This window comes from Ovis aries, chromosome 10, assembly GCF_016772045.2.
Source record: "Ovis aries strain OAR_USU_Benz2616 breed Rambouillet chromosome 10, ARS-UI_Ramb_v3.0, whole genome shotgun sequence".
In the NCBI taxonomy this organism is placed as follows: Eukaryota; Metazoa; Chordata; class Mammalia; order Artiodactyla; family Bovidae; genus Ovis; species Ovis aries.
Window position 1 is genome coordinate 42,801,098 of NC_056063.1, and position 23,303 is coordinate 42,824,400.

Sequence of the window (23,303 nt, forward strand, 5' to 3'; positions counted from 1 at the left end):
GATGTTTTCATTTATTCCCCTTTTATTCTCCATGGAGTACATTTCTCACACTTTGCCTTTGGTAAAGACACAGGAGTCTGGACAAGACCCATGGAGAGAAAAAAGGCAACAGAAGATGATGAGAGGTTGCTGTGGGGACACTGCAAAACCATAGCAAGAAGAGATGTTGCAGTCCTTCCATTTCTAAATGACCCTTAGTGGTAAAGGATATGGACTGGTCTCCGCCCAAATTTCCTATTCTAATAACACCAGTACTCGGTCAATGTCTGTTTTGTGACCAATTTGCTGAAGTGTTCGGATCACTTTTCAATGTCATTAACCTCTGAATACTCAGAGCTATTAACATCTAAGAAAGCAATTCAAGGATTTCCCTGGTGGTACAATGGAAAAAAATCTGCCTCATTGCAGGGGACACAGTTTCAATACATGGTCCAGGAAGGTTCCACATGCTGCAGAGCAACCATAGCACAACTACTGGAGCCCTCAAGTCCTAGAGTCCTGATGCCACAATTGCTAAAGACTATGTGCCTAGAGCCTGTTCTCCACAACAAAAGAAGTCACCACAATGAGAAGTCTCTGCCCACAGCAACTAGAGAAAGCTTATGCAGAGCAACAAAGACCCAGCAAAATTATAAATAAACAAATAGTTATAAGAAAAGAATAAATCTACTTTGACTTAAAAAAAAAAGAAGAAGAAAATTAAAGAAGTAAATATATCAAAATCAAATACCAATAATTTGGGAGTCCTCAGTGTTTCAGTTTAATAGGCTGTACACAACCAGATTAGATATCAGCTTCCAAGGGAAGAATGTGAGTTATATAGAGATTATGATGTGACAACTACATTCAACATAGAATTGAAGCCACATAGTCAATGCAGTTCGTAGTAAAATCTAACGCCTTCCTTTGTCCCAGAGAACAGGTACTACATTCACAACTCACAGATCTGCAAACTGCACATTATTTTTTTAATGAATTGTAATCCTCATATACAGGCCACTGACTTCATCAGAACCATCAGCAAGAATATAAGTTTTGGTCCTGAAGTCATGGCCCCAATTATTAGAGAAATGAAAATCAAAACTAGAATGAAGTATCACCTCACACCAGTCAAAATGGCGATAATAAAAAAGTCTACAAATAATAAATGTTGGTGAGGATTAATGTAAATTTATACAGTATAACCACTATGGAGAAGAGTATGGAAGTTTCTTATAAAACTAAAATTAGAACTACCATATGATCCAGCAATACCTTCTGCATATACCTGAGGAAAAATATGATCCACAAGGATACATGCTCCCCAACGTCCATTGCAGCTCTCTTCACAAAAGCCAAGACATGGAAACAACTAAATGCCTATTACAGATGAATGGATTAGAAAAGAGGTACATGAATATAATGGAATATTATTTAACCATTAAAAATATTGTAATAATGTCATTTTTAGTAACATGGATGGACCTAAAGATTGAAATTGTGAGTGACTTTAGCAACTTCAAATTCTAAAAGATGATGCTGTGAAATTGCTGCACTCAACATGCCAGCAAATTTGGAAGCTCATCAGTGGCCAGAGGACTGGAAAAGGTCAGTTTTCATTCTAATCCCAAATGAAAGGCATTGCCGAAGAATGCTCAAACTACCATACAATTACTGTCATTTCTCACACTAGTAAAGCAATCCTCAAAATTGTCCAAGCCAGGTTCCAACAGTATGTGAACCGTGAACTTCCAGATGTTCAAGCTAAAATTAGAAAATGCAAAGGAATGAGAGATCAAATTTCAATATCTGTTGGATCATCGAAAAAGCAAGAGAGTTTCAGGAAAACATCTACTTCTGCTTTATTGACTATGCCAAACCCTTTTGACTGCATGGATCACAAAAAACAGTGTGAAATTCTGAAAGAGATGGGAATAACAGACCACTTGACCCGCCTCTTGAGAATCTGTATGCAGGTCAGGAAGAACAGGTAGAACTGGACATGGAACAGCAGACTGGTTCCATATAGAGAAAGGAGTACATCAAGGCTGTATATTGTCACCCTGCTTATTTAACTAATATGCAGAGTACATCATGAGAAACTCTGGGCTGGATGAAGCACAAGCTGGAATCAGCATTGTTGGGAGAAATATCAATAATCTCAGATATGAAGATGACACCATAGAGGTGTCAAAAAGAACTAAAGAGCTTCTTGATGAAAGTGAAAGAGGGTAATGAAAACATTGACTTGAAAATCAACATTAAGAAAACTAAGATGATGGCATCTGGTCCCATCACTTCATCCAAATAGAAGGGGAAACAGTGAAATCATGACAGACTTTACGTCTTTGGGCTCCGAAATCATTTCAGATGGTGACAGCAGCCATGAAATTAAAAGATGCTTGCCTCTTAGAAGAAAAGTTATGACCAACATAGACATCATATTAAAAAGCAGAGACATTACTTTGTCAACAAAGATTTGTCTAGTCAAGGCTGTGGTTTTTCCAGTAGTCTTGTATGGATATTGCTGAAGATTGATGATTTTGAACTAGGATGTTGGAGTAGACTCTTGAGATTCCTTTGGAATGCAAGGAGATCCAACAAGTCCATCCTAAAGGAGATCAGTTCTGGGTGTTCATTGGAAGGACTGATGAAGAAGCTGGAAGTCCAATAATTTGGCCACCTAATGAGAAGAGCTGACGCATTGGAAAAGACCCCAATACTGGGAAAGATTGAACGTGAGGGGAGATGGGGATGACAGAGGATGAGATGGTTAGATAGCATCACCGACTCAATACACATGACTTCGAGTAAACTCTGGTCATTGGTGATGGACATGGAGACCTGACATGCTGCGGTCCCAAAGAGTCAGAAATAACTGAGCATCTGAACTGAACTGTATGGATATGAGAGTTGGATTATAAAGAAAGCTGAGTGCCAAAGAATTAATGCTTTTGAACTGTGGTGTTGGAGAAGACTTGATATTCCCTTGGACTGCAAGGAGATCCAACCAGTCCATTCTAATGGAAATCAGTCCTAATAATTCATGGGAAGAACTAATGTAGAAGCCGAATCTCCAGTTCTTTGGCCACCTGATTTGAAGAACTGTCTTATTAGAAAAGACCCTTATACTGAGAAAGGTTGAAGATGGGAGGAGACGGGAAAAACAGAAGATGAGATGGTCTGATGGCATCACCAACTCAATGGACGTGAGTTTGAGTAAACTCTGGGAGTTGGTGATTGACAGGGAGGCCTGGCCTGCTGCTGTCCATGGAGTCACCAAGAGTCGGACATGACTGAGCAACCGAACTGCATTTTCTTGGAACACTTACATATAATGAAAGTTATGGAAAAACCTGGAATGCCTCGTTTCCAATAAGTTAATGCTGAACTTTAAGTGCTATGTCTAAGAATTAAGCTGTACAATTAATTTATGAAATATACTGGGTTTTATGCCTAAAAACTAGAGAATATAGTCTATCAAGAAAGATATGAAATGATAAAAGTTTTGCTTTAAATTAGTATTTGGGACATTAGCAAGATGGCAAATAGAAGGCTTCAGACCCTGTTTTCTCCCATGGAGACCTCTTTTAAGTAATAATAGGTAGTCCAATTCTCTTTGTGAATAATTCAGAAGACTTTGGGTCTCCTCCAACTCAGGCAACTTCTTCTGTCATTTGTTGTCTACTATAATTTGGTAATTTTGTATCTTTGGCATTTTAAAGACAGGTAATATTTGCCAAATTATAAGTGTATATTTTCAGGTATACATCTTATAAATACTACTAAAAATATTAGAGTAATTTTGGAAGTGTTCATTCATTTGAGGTATTAAGACACTTATTTTTAACAGTATAGTATAATATTCATCTTTTTGTTCTAGTTCCACTCTGCTAACTCTTTTCCCCTTTTTAGACTTCAAATATGAACAAAAATATTAAAAACAAATAATAATAACAGAGTATAAATATAGATCTTAAAAAAAAAAAAAACCCTGCTCCAACAAAGAAACAAAGCAAAATTTCTGAACAGATCAAAAAAGATATTTAACATTCAATATGGAGGATTTCTCTAATGGTTCAGTGAAGAATTCACCTGCCAGTGAAAGAGACATGGGTTCAATTCCTAATCTGGGAAGATCCCACATGCTTGTGTGCCACAACTATTGAACCTCTGCTTGAGGGCCCAGAAGCTACAAACACTGAGACCAAGTACCATAACTACTGAATGCTCCAGAAGTGAAATCACTTCAATCAGAAGCCATGCACCACACTAGAGAGAATCCCTGCTCACTGCAACTGGAAAAAAACCTGAACATCAATGACTACCCAGCACAGCCTTAAATAAATAAATTAATTAAATTATATATAAAAATATTCAATATAGAAAAAGAACACAATAAGCTTCTCAACATAATTTTCCTTGCTTGAGTGCTCAGTTGTGTCTGACTCTGTGCAACCCCATTTACTGTTGCCTGCCAAGCTCTTCTGTCCATGGGATTATCCTGGCAAGAATACTGGAGTGGGTTGTCATTTCCTCCTCCAGGCGATCTTCCAAACCCAGAGACTGAACTCATGTCTCCTGTGGCCCCTGCAATGGAAGGCAGATTTTTTACCACTGAGCTACCAGGGAAGTCCCCAAGTGCTAATTAAAAGCATCAAAAACTTACTGCTAACAGCCTATTATAATGTCTAGAAACCTAAACACTGAAAATACCAAGTGTTGGTGAAGATATAGAACAATAGGAATTCTCATTCTTGGTTCAGTTCAGTTCAATCACTCAGTCATGTCTGGCTCTTTGGACCCCATGGACTGCAGCATGCCAGGCTTCCCTGTCCATCACCAACTTCCAGAGCTTGTTGAAACTCATTCTCTGTAGGTGATAAGTAAAATTGGTACAGCCACAATTTGAAAGCGTGTTTGGTAGTTACTTAACTAGCTAAATAAAGACACACCTTATGATACAGCATTCATGCAATTTAGCATTTATTTAACTGATTTGAACATTTAGGACCACATAAAAATCTGTGAATGAATATTGACTGCAACTTATGGAGACAATTATTATTTATAATCAAAAAAAAGTAAGCAGTAAAGATGTCTTTCACTATTGGCTGTAAGATAGGTTTAAGTATATGTTGTACAAGGCAAAGAATATAGTCAATATTTTGTAGTAACCACAAATGGAAAATAACCTTTAAAATTATATGTTAAAAAAGCATGCATCCATACAGTTTAATAATAATATTCAGTGATTAAAGTAAGTGCCTAATCCATCTGACATTAATTAATCAAATGGATCTTGGTAAGGAGCCAAATCTAGAAGGCTACATACACAGAGTAAGGCCAGTAATTTGGCACTATTGAGAAAGCAAAATTAGGCAAATTCTGGGAGATAATGAAGGATAGGGAAGCCTGGAAGGATAGGAAGCAGTCTATGGGGTCACCTAAAGAGTCAATCATGACAGCGACTTAACAATAGCGATTGAGAAAAAAAAAAAAAAAAAGATAGAAATGAAAAGGCAGATCATTTGCCAGTCTTGGGAAAGAGCAGTGTTTCAGGAGAGGAAGCACAGGGAACAACTTTAAAGCAGTGGAACTAATTGTTATGTTATTGCAGTGGTGGATAAACTTGTTCCAATTTACAACACAAATAGTGATCCTTAATGTATGCAAATAAACAACAACAACAATAAAAACAGAAGATCAAAGAACTTTGGGAGAGAATGAAGAGTAACAAAAATAGTGAAATTAATAAAGTACATCATTTTGTTAGTATTCTTCTCTTAAAACTGCTGACTCGAGTACACTGGAAAAAGATGTTTTGACAGGAAATTGTAAAACTAAAGACAAAATAACTGTATAAGTACATAAACATTATGCTCTAATTGGTAAACTTGTTTCTCACAAGGATATGAATTAGCAATTCTGAAATTGCTATATGTACATAATGGAATTTTAAAAATAAGTAAGTGAATGGAGGATAGTTGAAGTTAGTTGCTTTATTGTTGGAGGAGGAAATTATTGACAGGTAAGTAGGGAAGAGAGGTTAGTGTGACTCATTTGGTACGGGATTAGAGTGGGAGGCAAGAAGATGAGTCATGTTGAGCCTTTATGCTGCTGCTGCTGCTGCTGCTAAGTCATTTTAGTTGTGTCTGACTCTGTGCGACTCCATAGACAGCAGCCCACCAGGCTCCTCTGTCCCTGGGATTTTCCAGGCAAGAGTACTGGAGTGGGGTGAGCCTTTATAGATGCATCTAATTGTGGCTGAGGCGATAAAGAATCCTCCTGCAATGCAGGAGACCCAAGTTCGATTCCTGAGTTGGGAAGATCCCCTGGAGAAGGAAAAGGCTACCCACTACAGTACTCTAGCCTGGAGAATTCCATGGACTATATAGTTCATTGGGTCACAAAAAGTCAGACATAACTGAGTGACTTTTTTTTTATGTTTTAATTGCATTAGTAGTCATAGATGTGTGTATACATGTGGGTTTGTAGAGATTAATGCATTTCCCAACTCTGCTCATTGAGAGGGTCTAGAAATAAGCACACCCAATACCCAGAACTTGATTTCTTTTTCTCTTTTTTTTTCTTTTTTTAATTTTAACATCTTTAATTCTTACATGCGTTCCCAAACATGAACTCCCCTCCCACCTCCCTCCCCATAACATCTCTGTGGGTCATCCCCATGCACCAGCTCCGCGCATGCTGTATCCTGCGTAAGACATAGACTGGCAATTCAATACTTACATGATAGTATACATGTTTCAATGCCATTCTCCCAAATCATCCCACCCTCTCCCTCTCCCTCTGAGTCCAAAAGTCCATTATACACATATGTGTCTTTTTTCCTGTCTTGCATACAGGGTCGAAATTGCCATCTTTCTAAATTCCACATATACGTGTTAGTATACTGTATTGGTGTTTTACTTTCTGGCTTACTTCACTCTGTATAATCGGCTCCAGTTTCATCCATCTCATCAGAACTGATTCAAATGTATTCTTTTTAATGGCTGAGTAATACTCCATTGTGTATATGTACCACAGCTTTCTTATCCATTCATCTACTGATGGACATCTAGGTTGTTTCCATGTCCTGGCTATTATAAACAGTGCTGCGATGAACATTGGGGTACATGTGTCTCTTTAAATTCTGGTTTCCTCGGTGTGTATGCCCAGCGGTGGGATTGCTGGGTCATACGGTAGTTCTATTTGAAACTTTTTAAGGAATCTCCACACTGTTCTCCATAGTGGCTGTACTAGTTTGCATTCCCACCAACAGTGTAAGACGGTTCCTTTTTCTCTACACCCTCTCCAGCATTTATTGCTTGCAGATTTTTGGATCGTAGCCATTCTGACTAGTGTGAAGTGGTACCTCATTGTGGTTCTGATTTGCATTTCTCTAATAATGAGTGATGTTGAGCATCTTTTCATGTGTTTGTTAGCCGTCCGTATGTCTTCTTTGGAGAAATGTCTATTTAGTTCTTTGGCCCATTTTTTGATTGGGTCGTTTATTTTTCTGGAATTGAGCTGTATAAGTTGCTTGTATATTTTTGAGATTAGTTGTTTGTCAGTTGTTTCATTTGCTATTATTTTCTCCCATTCAGAAGGCTGTCTTTTCACCTTGCTTACATTTTCCTTTGTTGTGCAGAAGCTTTTAATTTTAATTAGATCCCATTTGTTTATTTTTGCTTTTATTTCCAGAATTCTGGGAGGTGGATCATAGAGGATCCTGCTGTGATTTATGTCTGAGAGTGTTTTGCCTATGTTCTCCTCTAGGAGTTTTATAGTTTCTGGTCTTACATTTAGATCTTTAATCCATTTTGAGTTTATTTTTGTGTGGGGTGTTAGAAAGTGATCTAGAGACATTCTTTTACAAGAGGTTGACCAGTTTTCCCTGCACCACTTGTTAAAGAGATTGTCTTTACTCCATTGTATATTCTTGCCTCCTTTGTCAAAGATAAGGTGTCCATATGTGTGTGGATTTATCTCTGGGCTTTCTATATTGTTCCATTGATTTATATGTCTGTCTTTGTGCCAGTACCATACTGTTTTGGTGAATGTGGCTTTGTAGTAGAGCCTGAAGTCAGGCAAGTTGATTCCTCCAGTTCCATTCTTGTTTCTCAAGATTGCTTTGGCAATTCGAGGTTTTTTGTATTTCCATACAAATCTTGAAATTATTTCTTCTAGTTCTGTGAAAAATATGGCTGGTAGCTTGATAGGGATTGCATTGAATTTGTAAATTGCTTTGGGTAGTATACTCATTTTCACTATATTGATTCTTCCAATCCATGAACATGGTATATTTCTTCATCTATTAGTGTCCTCTTTGATTTCTTTCATCAGTGTTTTATACTTTTCTATATATAGGTCTTTAGTTTCTTTAGGTAGATATATTCCTAAGTATTTTATTCTTTTCGTTGCAATGGTGAATGGAATTGTTTCCTTAATTTCTTTTTCTACTTTCTCTTTTTTTTTTTTAAATTTTAGTTTTTTATTTTTTAAATTTTAAAATCTTTAATTCTTACATGCATTCCCAAACATGAACCCCCCTCCCACCTCCCTCCCCATAACATCTACTTTCTCATTATTAGTGTATAGGAATGCAAGGGATTTCTGTGTGTTGATTTTATATCCTGCAACTTTACTATATTCATTGATGAGCTCTAGTAATTTTCTGGTGGAGTCTTTAGGGTTTTCCATGTAGAGGATCATGTCATCTGCAAACAGTGAGAGTTTTACTTCTTCTTTTCCAATTTGGATTCCTTTTATTTCTTTTTCTGCTCTGATTGCTGTGGCCAAAACTTCCAGAACTATGTTGACTAGTACCGGTGAAAGTGGACATCCTTGTCTTGTTCCTGACTTTAGGGGAAATGCTTTCAATTTTTCACCATTGAGGATAATGTTTGCTGTGGGTTTGTCATAGATAGCTTTTATTATGTTGAGATATGTTCCTTCTATTCCTGCTTTCTGGAGAGTTTTTATCATAAATGGATGTTGAATTTTGTCAAAGGCCTTCTCTGCATCTATTGAGATAATCATATGGTTTTTATTTTTCAATTTGTTAATGTGGTGAATTACATTGATTGATTTGCGGATATTGAAGAATCCTTGCATCCCTGGGATAAAGCCCACTTGGTCATGGTATATGATCTTTTTAATGTGTTGTTGGATTCTGATTGCAAGAATTTTGTTGAGGATTTTTGTATCTATGTTCATCAGTGACATTGGCCTGTAGTTATCTTATTTTGTGTCATCTTTGTCAGGTTTTTGTATTAGGGTGATGGTGGGCTCATAGAATGAGTTTGGAAGTTTACCTTCCTCTGCAATTTTCTGAAGGAGTTTGAGTAGGATAGGTGTTGGCTCTTCTCTAAATTTTTGGTAGAATTCAGCTGTGAAGCCATCTGGACCTGGGCTTTTGTTTGCTGGAAGATTTCTGATTACAGTTTCAATTTCCATGCTGGTGATGGGTCTGTTAAGATTTTCTATTTCTTCCTGGTTCAGTTTTGGAAAATTGTACTTTTCTAAGAATTTGTCCATTTCTTCCACGTTGTCCATTTTATTGGCATACAACTGCTGATAGTAGTCTCTGATGATCCTTTGTATTTCTGTGTTGTCTGTTGTGATCTCTCCATTTTCATTTCTAATTTTATTGATTTGATTTTTCTCTCTTTGCTTCTTGATGAGTCTGGCTAATGGTTTGTCAATTTTGTTTATCCTTTCAAAGAACCAGCTTTTGGCTTTGTTGATTTTTGCTATGGTCTCTTGTTTCTTTTGCATTTATTTCTGCCCTAATTTTTAAGATTTCTTTCCTTCTACTAACTCTGGGGTTCTCCAATTCTTCCTTTTCTAGTTGCTTTAGTTGTAGAGTTAGGTATTTTATTTGATTTTTTTCTTGTTTCTTGAGGTATGCCTCTATTGCTATGAACTTTCCTCTTAGCACTGCTTTTATAGTGTCCCACAGGTTTTGGGTTGTTGTGTTTTCATTTTCATTCGTTTCTATGCATATTTTGATTTCTTTTTTGATTTCTTCTGTGATTTGTTGGTTATTCAGAAGTGTGTTGTTCAACCTCCATATGTTGGAATTTTTAATAGTTTTTCTCCTGTAATTGAGATCTAATCTTAATGCATTATGGTCAGAAAAGATGCTTGGAATGATTTTGATCTTTTTGAATTTATCAAGTTTAGATTTATGGCCCAGGATGTGATCTATCCTGGAGAAGGTTCCATGAGCACTTGAAAAAAAGGTGAAATTCATTGTTTTGGGGTGAAATGTCCTATAGATATCAATTAGGTCTAACTGATCTAATGTATCATTTAAAGTTTGCGTTTCTTTGTTAATTTTCTGTTTAGTTGATCTGTCCATAGGTGTGAGTGGGGTATTAAAGTCTCCCACTATTATTGTGTTATTGTTGATTTCCCCTTTCATACTTGTTGGCATTTGTCTTACATATTGTGGTGCTCCTATATTGGGTGCATATATATTTATAATTGTTATATCTTCTTCTTGGATTGATCCTTTGATCATTATGCAGTGGCCTTCTTTGTCTCTTTTCACAGTCTTTGTTTTAAAGTCTATTTTATCGGATATGAGTATTGCCACTCCTGCTTTCTTTTGGTCTCTATTTGCGTGGTTTATCTTTTTACAGCCCTTCACTTTCAGTCTGTATGTGTCCCTTGTTTTGAGGTGGGTCTCTTGTAAGCAGCATATAGAGGGGTCTTGTTTTTGTATCCATTCGGCCAGTCTTTGTCTTTTGGTTGGGGTGTTCAAACCATTTACATTTAAGGTAATTATTGACAAGTATGATCCCACTACCATTTACTTTATTGTTTTGGGTTCGGGTTTATACACCCTTTTCGTGTTTCCTGTCTAGAGAATATCCTTTAGAATTTGTTGGAGAGCTGGTTTGGTGGTGCTGAATTCTCTCAGCTTTTGCTTGTCTGTAAAGCTTTTGATTTCTCCTTCGTATTTGAATGAGATCCTTGCAGGGTACAGTAATCTGAGCTGTAGGTTATTGTCTTTCATCACTTTAAGTATGTCTTGCCATTCTCTCCTGGCCTGAGGAGTTTCTATTGAAAGATCAGCTGTTATCCTTATGGGAATCCCCTTGTGTGTTCTTTGTTGTTTTTCCCTTGCTGCTTTTAATATTTGTTCTTTGTGTTTGATCTTTGTTAATTTGATTAATATGTGTCTTGGGGTGTTTTGCCTTGGGTTTATCCTGTTTGGAACACTCTGTGTTTCTTGGACTTGGGTGATTATTTCCTTCCCCATTTTAGGGAAGTTTTCAACTATTATCTCTTCAAGGATTTTCTCATGATCTTTCTTTCTGTCTTCTTCTTCTGGGACTCCTATAATTCGAATGTTGGAGCGTTTCATATTGTCCTGGAGGTCTCTGAGATTGTCCTCATTTCTTTTAATTCGTTTTTCTTGTTTCCTCTCTGATTCATTTATTTCTACCATTCTATCTTCTCTTTCACTAATCCTATCTTCTGCCTCCATTATTCTACTATTTGTTGCCTCCAGAGTGTTTCTGATCTCACTTATTGCATTATTAATTATATTTTGACTCTTTTTTATTTCTTCTAGGTCCTTGTTAAACCTTTGTTGCATCTTCTCAATCCTTGTCTCTAGGCTCCTTATCTGCGATTCCATTTTGATTTCAAGATTTTGGATCATTTTCACTATCAATATTCGGAATTCCTTCTCAGGTAGATTCCCTACTTCTTCCTCTTTTGTTTGGTTTGGTGGGCATCTCTCCTGTTCCTTTACCTGCTGAGTATTCCTCTGTCTCTTCATCTTGTTTATATTGCTGCGTTTGGGGTGGCCTTTATATATTCTGGTAATTTTTGGAGTTCTCTTTATTATGGAGCTTCCTCACTGTGGGTGGTGTTCTCTCAGTGGCTTGTCAAGGTTTCCTGGTTAGGGAGGCTTGTGTTGGAGTTCTGGTGGGTGGAGCTGGGTTTCTTCTCTCTGTAGTGCAGTGGAGTGACCAGTAATGTTTTATGAGACATCAAAGGTTTTGGAATAATTTTGAGCCGCCTGTATATTGAAGCTCAGGGGAGTGTTCCTGTGTTGCTGGAGAATTTGCGTGGTATGTCTTGTTTTGAAACTTGTTGGCCCTTGGGTGGAGCTTGGTTTCAGTGTAAGTATGAAGGCATTTGATGAGCTCCTATTGCTTAATGTTCCCTGAATTCAAGAGTTCTCTAATGTTTTCAGGCTTTGGATTTAAGCCTCCTGTTTCTGGTTTTCAGTTTTATTTTTACAGTAGCCTCTAGACTTCTCCATCTATACAGCACAGATGATAAAACATCTAGGTTAAAGATGACAAGTTTCTCCACATTGAGGGACACCCAGAGAGGTTCACTGAGTTACAAGGAGAAGAGAAGATGGAGGGGGTAGTTAGAGATAACTGGAATGAGATGCGGTGAGATCAAAAGAGGAGAGAGCAAGCTAGCCAGTAGTCACTTCCTTATGTGCGCTCCATAGTCTGGACCGCTCAGAGGTATTTATGGAGTTATGCAGGGAAGAGGAGAGGGAGGAAGTAGACAGAGGTGGCCAGGAGGATAAGAGAGAGGAATGAGAAGGAGAGAGACAAATCCTGCCAGTAACCAGTTCCTTAGGTGTTCTCCACCGTCTGGAACACACAGAGATTCACAGAGTTGGATAGAGGAGAGATGGGGGAGAAAAGAGACAGAGGCCACCTGGTGGAGAAATAGGAGAGTCCAAAGGAGGAGAGAGTGGTCAAGCCAGTAATCTCGCTCTCAGGTAAACTTGGGTAGTGAAGTTTGGGTTTTTAAATGTTCAAAATTGACCAAAAAACCTAAGAGCAAAGATTAAAAATCTGTTTTTGAAGGCAATGGTCTGCTTTTCTGGTTGCCTGATGTCCTCTGCCAGCCTACAGAAGTTGTTTTGTGGAGTTTGCTTGGCGTTGAAATGTTCTTTTGAGGAATTTGTGAGGGAGAAAGTGGTCTTCCCATCCTATTCCTCTGCCATCTTTACAGTTCCTAGAACTTGATTTCTAATGACAATTTTTGATGACAGGAATCAGAGTTTCTTGTAAGTAATGGTTGATTCTAGGGCTGGGTAGAACATATTCAAGATAAGCATCTTGTGTCAAAAAGTAAGGGAATATTCAAATGCAAAATAAGTAAAAAGATGCCAATTGATACAGCTCCCAATGGCCAAAACCACAGCAATTTGAGCATCAAGATAAATAAATAACATTATATTTACATTATTGGTAAAGAATTCCCCTGCCAATTCAGGAGACAAAGACATGAGGATTCGATCCCTGAGCCAGAGAGAAGGACATGCCATCCCACAGAAAACAGCGTGGCAACCCACTCCAGTATTCTTGCCTGGAGAGTCCTTTGGACAGGGGAGCCTGCTGAGCTAGAGTCCATGGGGTCTCAATGAGTCAGACTTGACTGAATTCAGACACATGCATATTCATATTACTGCTATATTTGATTTTAACCAAAATCATGCAATGAATATAAATCCACATTGATATAAATAAATAACTGAATAATTTATTAGAGGAGGAAAGACAAAATTTTTATATAGAAATCCCAGTAATTTATGTATGTACTTCCCCTAATATGTGCTTTCAAGCTAAAACAGTGTTTAAGAGATGCCTTGAATTGAAAAGATGAGATTGAATCATTGTATATCCCCATTAATGTTGTTATATATACAGTGGTTCTGGATATTAGGCATTACTTTAGGGGAGGAAGCTCCTTGTGATAGATAATTCCCAGAAGGGGATATAACTGAAAGCCACAAGCAACCAAAATTCCTGGAAGTATGGAAAATAAATTCCTTAGTCATTAAGTTTGACTCTATCTTGGGGGCACACCAGAATATCAACTATTTCTTTTTTTCCCTCTTTACTACAGTGGAACTCTTCACTCAGTTGGAATTGTAGGTGAATTTGTGGGCTTCATCAGAGATTTTGCGTGGCCTTATTCCATTTTTCCCTACTCAATTGCATATATATGTTTGCTGACTAAGGTCTGTCTAGTCAAGGCTATGGTTTTTCCTGTGGTCATGTATGGATGTGAGAATTGGACTGCGAAGAAGGCTGAGCGCCGAAGAATTGATGCTTTCTAACTGTGGTGTTGGAGAAGACTCTTGAGAGTCTCTTGGACTGCAAGGAGATCCAACCAGTCTATTCTGCAGGAGATCAACCCTGGGATTTTTTTGGAAGGAATGATGCTAAAGCTGAAACTCCAGTACTTTGGCCACCTTATGCAAAGTGTTGACTCATTGGAAAAGACTCTGATGCTGGGAGAGATTGGGGGCAGGAGGAGAAGGGGATGACAGAGAATGAGATGGCTGGATGGCATCACTGACTCGATGGACGTGAGTCTGAGTGAACTCTGGGAGTTGGTGATGGACAGCGAGGCCTGGTGTGCTGCAATTCATGGGGTCACAAAGAGTCAGACACGACTGAGTGACTGAACTGAACTGATGTGTGTGTGTGTGTATATATATTTTTCTATACAAAATGTTCATATACACAGTGATACAATATTAAGTATTATGCAAACGTTTCTTTGGTAAAATTATGCTGCTATTATTATAACTTCATTTTATTAAGTTGTGGTTGAAGTAGGCCATTGAGATAAGGCATATGTTAAAGGAATTTAAGTTATTTGCAAAGAAGTTAAGTGATTTTAGAAAATTTCATTTTAAAAATTACACTTATGGATTGTTTTTAATGAATTTTTTAAAATCAGTGGCTGCACGGCACTGGGGCAGCAAGTGGCCAAAGGGAGATACCCCACATCCATGGTTAGGAGCAGTGGCTGAACTTTGCTGGAGCAGGCTTGAAGAGATACTAGAAGTCCAAAGTAAGAGAAACTGCAGTAAGACAGTAGGCACTCGGAAAGAGCATCAGAGGACAGACAGACTGAAACCACAATCGCAGAAAACTAACCAATCTAATCACATGGACCACAGCCTTGTCTAACAAAATGAAACTAAGCCATGTCATGTAAGGCCACCCAAGATAGACAGGTCATGGTGTAGAGTTCTGACAAAATGTGGTCCACTGGAGAAGGGAATGACAAACACTTCAGTATGTTTGCCTTGAGAACCCCATGAACAGTATGAAAAGGCAAAAAGATAAGACACTAAAAGATGAACTCCCCAGGTCTGTAGGTGCCCAATATGCTACTGGAGGTCAGTGGAGAAATAACTCCAGAAAGAATGAAGAGAGAGAGCCAAAGCAAAAACAATACCCAGTTGTGGATGTGACTGGTGGTAGAAGCAAGGCTCAATGCTGTAAAGAGCAATACTGCATTAGAACCTGGATGGTAGGTCTGTGAATCCAGACAAATTGGAAGTGGTCAAACAGGAGATGGCAAGTGTTAACATCAACATTTTAGGAATCAGAAAAATAAAATTGACTAGAATAGGTGAATTAAACTCACATGACCTTTATATGTACTACTGTGGGCAAGAATCTCTTAGAAGAAATGGAGTAGCCATCATAGTCGACAAAACAGTACGAAATGCAGCCCTTGGATGCAATCTCAAAAACAACAGAATAATCTTTATTCATTTCCAAGGCAAACCATTCAATATCAGAGTAGTCCAAGTTTATGCCTTGACCAGTATCGCTAAAGAAGCTAAAGTTGAATGGTTCTATGAAGACCTGCAATACCTTTCAGAACTAACACCCATGAAAGATGTCATTTTCATAATAGGGGAGTGGAATGCAAAAGTAGGAAGTCAAGAAACACCTGGAGTAACAGGCAAATTTGCCCTTGGGGTACAGAAAGAAGCAGGGCAAGGGTAATAGCGTTTTGTGAAAGGAAGGCACTGGTCATAGCAAACACCCTCTTCCAACAACATAAGAGAAGACTTTACACATTGCCATCACCAGATGGTCAATACTGAAATCTGTTTGATTATATTCTTTGCAGCCAAAGATGGAGAAGCTCTATACAGTCAGGAAAAACAAGACTGGGAGCTAACTGTGGCTAAGATCATGAACACCTTATTGCAAAATTCAGACTTAAATTGAAGAAAGTAGGGAAAACAACTAGCCCATTCAGGTATGAACTTAATCATATCACTTGCAATTATATAGTGGAAGTGAGAAATAGATTTAAGGGACTAGATCTGATAGAGTGCTAGATGAACTATGGATGGAGGTTCGTGACATTATACAGGAGCCAGGGATCAAGACCATGCCCAAGAAAAAGAAACGCAAAAGAACAAAATGGCTGTCTGGGGAGGTCTTAAAAATAGCTGTGAAGAGAAGCGAAAAGCAAAGGAGAAAAGGAAAGATATATCCATTTGAATGCAGAGTTCCGAAGAATAGTAAGGAGAAATAAGAAAGCCTTCCTCAGTGATCAGTGCAAAGAAATAAAAGAAAGCAATAAAGTGGGAAAGACTAGAGATCTCTTCAAGAAAATTAGAGATACCAAGGGAACATTTCATGCAAAGATGGGCTCAATAAAGGACAGGAATGGTATGGACCTAAAAGAAGCAGAAGATATTAAGAAGAGGTGGCAAGAATACAGAGAACAACTGTGTAAAAAAGATGTTCACCAGATAGTCACTATGGTGTGACCACTGATCTGGAGCCAGACATCCTGGAATGAAGAATCAAGTGGGCCTTAGGAAGCATCACTTCAAACGAAGCTAGTGCAGGTGATGGAATTCCAGTTGAGCCATTTCAAATCCTGAAAGATGGTACTGTGAAAGTGCTGCACTCAATATGCCAGCAAATTTGGAAAACTCAGCAGTGACCACAGGACTGGAAGAGATCAGTTTTCATTCCAGTCACAAAGAAAGACAATGCAAAGAATGCTAAAACTATTGCATGATTTCACTCATCTCACACTCAAGTAAAGTAATGCTCAAAATTCTCCAAGCCAGGCTACAGAAATACATGAACGTTAACTTCCATATGTTTAAGCTGGTTTTAGAAAAGGCAGAGGAACCAGAGATCAAATTGCCAACATCCGCTGGATCATCAAAAAAGCAAGAGAGTTCCAGAAAAACATCTATTTCTGCTTTCTTGACTATGCCAAAGCCTTTGACTGTGTGGATCACAATAAACTATGGAAAACTCTGAAAGAGATGGGAATACCAGACTACCTGACCTCCCTCTTGAGAAATCTGTACGCAGGTCAGGAAGCAACAGTTAGAACTGGACGTGGAACAACAGAATGGTTTCCAACTGAGAAAGTAGTACGTCAAGGCTGTCTAATGTCACCCTTCTTATTTAACTTATATGCAGAGTACATCATGAGAATTGCTGGGCTGGATGAAACACAAGCAGGAATAAGGATTGCCAGGAGAAATATCAATAAACTCAGATATGGAGATGACATCACCCTTATGCCAGAAAGAGAAGAAGGACGAAAGATCCTCTTGATGAAATTGGAAGAGGAGAGTGAAAAAGTTGGCTTAAAGCTCAACATTCAGAAAACGAAGATCATGGCATTTGATCCCATCACTTCAGGGGAAATAGATGGGGAAACAGTGGAAACAGTGGCAGACTTTATTTTTTTGGGGCTCCAAAATCACTACAGATGGTGATTGCAGTCATGAAATTACAAGACGCTTAACTCCTTGGAAGGAAAGTTATGATCAACCTAGACAGCATATTAAAAATCAGACATTACTTAGCCGACTAAGGTCTGTCTAGTCAAGGCTATGGTTTTTCCTGTGGTCATGTATGGATGTGAGAGTTGGACTATAAAGAATGCTGAGGGCCAAAGAATTGATGCTTTTGAACTCTGGTGTTGAAGACTCTTGAGAATCTCTTGGATGACATGGAGATCCAACCAGTCCATTCTAAACCAGATAAGTCCTGAAAGTTCATTGGAAGGACTGATGCTGAAGCCAAAACTTCAATACTTTGGCCACCTGTTGTGAATAGTTGATTTATTTGAAGAAACCTTGATGCTGGGAAAGATTGAGAGCAGGAGGAGAACGGGACGACAGAAGATGAGATAGTAGGATGGCATCACCAACTCAATGGGCATGAATTTGAGTAAACTCTGGGAGCTGGTGATGGACAGAGAGGCCTGGCGTGCTGCAGTCCATGGAGTCGCAAAGTGTTGGACACGACTGAGCAACCAAATTGCACTGAACTTCTGTGGTTAATTTTCCCATGTCCAAATTCCTTCTAGCTTTTTGGTGTCTGTTTTAACTCTGATCTTGCACTGTTCGTGCCAAAAATAAAAGGAAATTTTTGAAGATTCACTCTACATACATCTATGATCCAATAATGTGACAAGCATGTTTTCTATTGCAGACAAAATACATGTGTTGCTTTTCCTTTCTACAGTTAAGATAATTATTCTTTTTGAAGATATTTATGAGAAAACACAGCTCCAAGTGTCCAATGGCCCTGTGAAATCAGTCAAAAATTCTGATGCCATAAGTGTCTTACTTCAGGAGAGCAGTGAATATGTTAATAAGTCAAATCTTCATATTTTTGTTTTCCACTATGGATTGTGCAATAGAAAACATTTGTGTCCAACTGTTGATAGGTTTCCTGTTGCACGTATTTGTAGTTCTTTTTTTTATATATATTTGTAGTTTTTAAGGTATTATAGATATTTTAAGAAAAAATAAAGTTTCTAAAATGAGACAGTGCTTATTATACTGCCGGGGGCCAGCGTGAGGAACTCCACCCATGGCAAAGGTCATGAGGAAGGAGGCTTGACATACGCAAAGGTGTGATCAAGCCTCAGGAAACCCCCTGTTCCCGAGCATCTACCCCCCAAACCAGAGTCTATCTACTTTACTGTTTTATGCTCTTGCCTACACCTCTGACTTTATGGAGGGGGGGGGGGCTGTTTCCCACCAGTTCTCTCAGAGAAGGAGTTAACCTGAAGCTCCAAGTCAATAAAAATTCCTGGGCATGACAAGAGTGTTTCAGTTTACGGACTCCTCTGAAGGTTATCTAGCCCACCTGTATAGGTTCCTCCGGCCACATGTGATTGTTTACAGCCTTCCAACCTGAGAGGCATGAGATGTTTTAGACTTACTAAAGGCAAATTCTTTTGGGAAATTGTCAGTATAGTGGGTTGGTTAGGAATTATATTGGTGAAGGGTTTTTTCATTTGTTGTGCCAAAAATTGCTGCTGATTCCCTTCCCTGGGTGTGACAAGGGTGTCTGAGGTCAAACCTCTCTGCTGATAGACTAGCTTGTGTGACAAGATTATCCATACTCCTGCCACTACACACATGACTGTTTACTACCTCTCAACCATAAACAGCACAGAGAGTTTTGGAGTATTTTGAAAGTCTTATTTAGCATAGGGTTTTTCTCATTTTTGAGTCAATGATTCCCACCAGACTTCCATATCCTTAGGCACCTGGGAATATACTAATCAATGTATTTGGAATATAGAAAAGGAAATATAGTAGTTTTTAAGGTTAACAATACTAGACTTTTTGAGTTAATGGATTTTCTCTTTTGTAATAGATCATTGTACTTTGTTATAAATCACTGTGTCCTTGCTATGTAAAAATGTAACTTTATCACTATCTTAAGACTAAATAGATCTTAAGGGGAACATTGGTGAAAGGATTTTCATTTGTTGGGCTGATGTTTGCTGCTAAATCTCCATGTTCCCTGCCCTTATAATGAATATAACTAGCATATAGGAGAAATAAGTATTAACCTTTAAGCATATAGGAGAAATAAATATTAGCCTTTAAGATTAATCATGTTAACCTTGGGTTAAATAAATTCCTTTCTTGATTGCAACTCACTACACCCTCACCCTATAGGAATGTATTATTTGGAGGGTGGTGCCTGGTTTAAGAAAAAACACCCTTGGAAGAAATAAGCTTTTTGGTTATCAGAAAGAAAGGATCATAAAATGTCAGCAGGTCTCATGGCCAAAAGATGATGTAAAATCCCTAAGACCTTTTTATGTGAAGCACCTGATTTTGATAAAGGTCAGGACTGCTGACCCCCACGTGACTCTGTATTCATCCCTATGCGTAACAAAAGGTATATAAGCAAACCCAAAAATGAAGAAATTGGATCAGTTTCCAGAAAGACTGATTCTCCCATGTCGTTTCTTTCTTTCTCCCTGTTTTTCTGGCTGAATTCCCATCTGGAGCATGGATGCTATTGCACGTAAACCAAGTTATTCAGCCTCTTTTTCTCCACTTATTTTCCTACTATACTATCCATTTCTAATCTCTCTATATATCTGTAATTAAATATGCATTTTTCCAAGGACGCCAACTCCATCCCCACATTTGAATCACGCTGGATGCACTGGGGCTGGATGCTGGCAGTATACAATATTTTATATGTCCCAGTGAACAAGATTTGAAATTGCACTCAACAGTTTATATACTAAAATGTGGATTTTTTTAGTGTAAAAATGGCTGTCATAGTTGGTACTCAAATATATTTTGAAGTGATTTTACTTGATGGCTATTATTCAAATTTTTAAAAGACATACATACAAGGTAAATATGGCATGCTTTTTGTAAAAGGAAATTCAATTTAATTCACACCATTTGCCAAGGTTTTAGCTACCTTAGATCTGTAGTTTTGGTTTTGTCTGCAAGTTATAGAATATGCAACTTGAATTAACAGTGTCTTACAAAAGTTTTCAAAAAAATAAATGCTGTTAGGAGATTCAGGGACTTCTCACTTAAGACAAAAGAATAGGTTGAGACATGTTTTTTTTTTTTTAACTTATTGTAAAAAGGGTAAAGGGAAATAATTCTATATATTTGTCTAATGAATTAAAATTACTTTTTAAATGACTGAGAAATATTCTTGTATGATTCAATCGTATAAAACTTTTTTATTTGGGATTTATTACTATTATACTGTAAGGCTTATAAAAGTGCTTGAATAAAAGCTGTCAAATTACATGTTTTGACCTATAAACAATTAATACATCTCTTTTCAGAGTCTCCTTAAAATTCATGGAAATTAAAATGATTGATATATGATTATCTGGATTTCATTTCAGGATATAAAAATTCCTCTTTTTTAATTTAAAGGGTATTAAAATGACAAAACAAGAAAATCATAGTGTTTACCTAAGTATGGCTCAATCTATTTGCTAATATACTATATGATAATAAATTGTGCAGTTTCACTTATAATAACCTCTATTTCTTCAAATGGAAGCTTACTATAGAAAAGCATGCTTCATAACTATTATTTCAATATCTATGATATAAACACTTTTAATGTGCATCTATTTCATAATATAAAATATGTACAAAATTAAAAAATAACACAAGAGAATTATAGAAGTCTCTTTTACTTCCTCATTTATTGTTTACCAAAGGTTTTGCACTTAGAGTGAATCTACATGCTATCAGTGGTACTCAGTATTTCTCAGGGTGCATGGAGGCTTTATTTGTATATCTTGACATTATATGACTTATCTCTTAATGAATTTGTTTTCCATACCTTTTTGCTCATATCCTTTGCATCTCTGATAGGAGCTTAACTTCTTGCTATGTATAGGAAACTTGTATTGTTAAAAAGTAAACTTTTGGTCATGTTGTCAAGAAATATTAAGGTTTATTAACTATAAGAATAAGGATGTCCAAAAAAATTAACATTAAGATACCAAAACCTCCACATATGCTCTTTGTTGTACATACAGAGACATTAATAGCAGTTGTAGAATCTAGAATATAATATATATCTTTTAATAAATTTGAGATGTCACATGAATCACTCTTTTAGGTTATCTGAGAAGCCCTTGGACTGCAAGGAGATTCAACCAGTCCATTTTGAAGGAGATCAGCCCTGGGATTTCCTTGTAGGGAATGATGCTAAAGGTGAAACTTCAGTACTTTGGCCACCTCATGTAAAGAGTTGACTCATTGGAAAAGACTCTGATTCTGGGAGGGATGGGGGCAGGAGGAGAAGGGGATGACAGAGGATGAGATGGCTGGATGGCATCACTGACTCAATGGACGTGAGTCTGAGTGAACTCTGGGAGTTGGTGATGGACAGGGAGGCCTGGCATGCTGCGATTCATGGGGTCGCAAAGAGTCGGACACGACTGAGCAAATGAACTGAACTGAACTGAAAGTTACCACTAACCAGCTAGGTTAGCTAGGGACACAGAAATGGTCTTAATTTCTTGGAGAAGGTAAATAATAATAATAAATATAGGATAATAAACAGCAGTATTACATTACATAGATATGTATATGAAATATATATCATCAACAAATACATATATACAATACACACATATATGTAAAATGTGTCTCCTACTGTTCCAAGTCAAACTGTTATCTAGTTTTGCTTTTATTAGAAACAAATTTTCTAAACTTCTCTTTGAGATATGACACATACACAGATTTATTCACATATTGAAAAGAACTATTCAACAGAAGAATACCTTCTGGAAAAACCACATCATCATGTTCACTTTTCCAATATAATTCTCTAGGAAACAACAGTGTATATCACTTATTTTTGGAGTGCTAAACTAAATATATTAGTTTCAAATGATATATTTAAAATAATTTAAGGAAAGATCAGGTTTAAAATAATATGTACACACAAAATAAAATTTTAAAAATGATGAACAAGAGTTCAATATTTTTGGAAATGCCTTCCACGTTTCATAGTTCATCCCATTCCAATAATTTTTGGAATTATGATTTTTCCTATAAACATAAAAGGTTTTATCAATAGTAGCAGTTTTATTGTAGGAAATGATGGTGTAACAGGTAGTGTGGATTTAGTAACTTAATAAAGATATAGGCTTTGGTTAGTTTTGGTGGTGTGGGATTTTAAGTGTCTTCAAAATGCTGACAAAAGCAAACAGCGTGTTTCTGTCTGAACTTCTTTACTCAGGCAGCACAATTAACTGGATTTCTGCATGATAGACAGTTACATTTGCTTTATTTATCTAAATATTAATTTGTTCCTTATAGTTTGTTTGACTTTGAAATGTTTTTGACACTTGTATACCGAAAATGTAGTGTCATATTGGTACTTCATTACAGTCTCAGGGACATAATTAGAACCACAATGGTAAGATGGAGGCTCTGATTACCTTTCAGGATGAGCTCATTTGCATCAACATATTCAAGAAGTTTTCCTGCTTGCTTTTTACATTATCATACAATTATAGTGTGTGTGTGTGTTTGAATATTTGTGTGTGTGTGAAAGAGAGACAGACAGGCAGATAAACAGTGACAGAAAAAGAAAGAGAACAGAGAAAGAAATCAAGAGAGACAGAGAGAGAGAACAGGAGAGAGAAAGGGAGACAGACGGAGAGAGACTATAGTGGAAATAGGATAGAAATAATTTGAATTTAAATATTTTTTTGGTTAGTGC